Source organism: Aptenodytes forsteri, unplaced genomic scaffold (genome assembly GCF_000699145.1).
Source record: "Aptenodytes forsteri isolate BGI_AS27 unplaced genomic scaffold, ASM69914v1 Scaffold95, whole genome shotgun sequence".
Classification (NCBI taxonomy): domain Eukaryota; kingdom Metazoa; phylum Chordata; class Aves; order Sphenisciformes; family Spheniscidae; genus Aptenodytes; species Aptenodytes forsteri.
In genome coordinates this window covers 983,777-984,806 of record NW_008794624.1, presented here as the reverse complement: position 1 = coordinate 984,806, position 1,030 = coordinate 983,777, and positions in this window count along the sequence as shown.

The following is a 1,030-nucleotide window of genomic DNA, read 5'->3' as shown; positions in this document are numbered from 1 at the left end:
CCCCCCCCCCCCCCCCCCTCCAAAATGGCACAGCAATGCCCGTGTCATCAAGAGCAGCAGGTAGGACCAGGCTGCCCAACCTTGCCCCATCCTTACACCCCAGCACTGCAGTTATTCCCCTGCAAAGAGGGAAGCTGGCAGTGCCTCCCCCGGGACAAGCCACCCCGGCATCAGGCAGGTTCCTGTTCAAAGGGTCTGACCGCTTTCCCCCTTCTAATAAATGGGGCAAGCGTGTTTCAGAGGACATCTGCAGGGAAGGACAAAGCCTGGGCAAGTGCAGAGGAGTCTGTTTGCAAATCCCAATCCATCTCTGCACTCTTCATCTAAGTCTTGTGTGAGTTCATCCATCAGTTCCCTGCCTCAAGACAGGTCCTGGGGGAGAACCGTTCAGCTGGGAGTACGCCTGTTTGAAAGCCTACAGTGTCCAGTTGCTGGAGCCTCCAAAGCTGTCTAAGCCAGGCTGTTAATTCATGCTAAGTTGACTTGAAATAAGATAGAGCAAGAATGCCAGAAAAAAAAAGATTGAACAACCAGAAATCACTAGTTTTTCCACTATCTGCCAAATTGGTTTGGTTTTCCAAGGGATCAGCTTTGGAGTCATGGTTAAGTTGACTCAATACAAATAAACTGCCAAGCTGGCTTTATGGATTCCCAGCCTAGAGGAGGTGTGGATCCTCTCCTGCAGGACACGACCTGGAGGAGAAGGAAGACTTCTATGAATGAAAACATTTGTCAGAAAACACCACCCATGCACAGTGAGAGCGCACGCCTGCTTCTAGCCCTGGCATGGGGATAGGAAAGGTCAACCGAAGGCAGAAGGAGGGGAACAAAGGTGCAGGAAGAGTCAATCATTTACCTGGAGTGACATAGCTTTCAAGCATCTGAAAGAAGAAAAGGTCACAGACGTCTTGACTCATCATTTCCCAGCTGCCATTTTCCTCAAAAAAAAAAATTTTGGACTTTCCCCCCGCCCCCTCAAAAGGGAAAACCAAAGGGAAGGAGAACTGCAGGTGTGGGAAGGCAAAGAAAA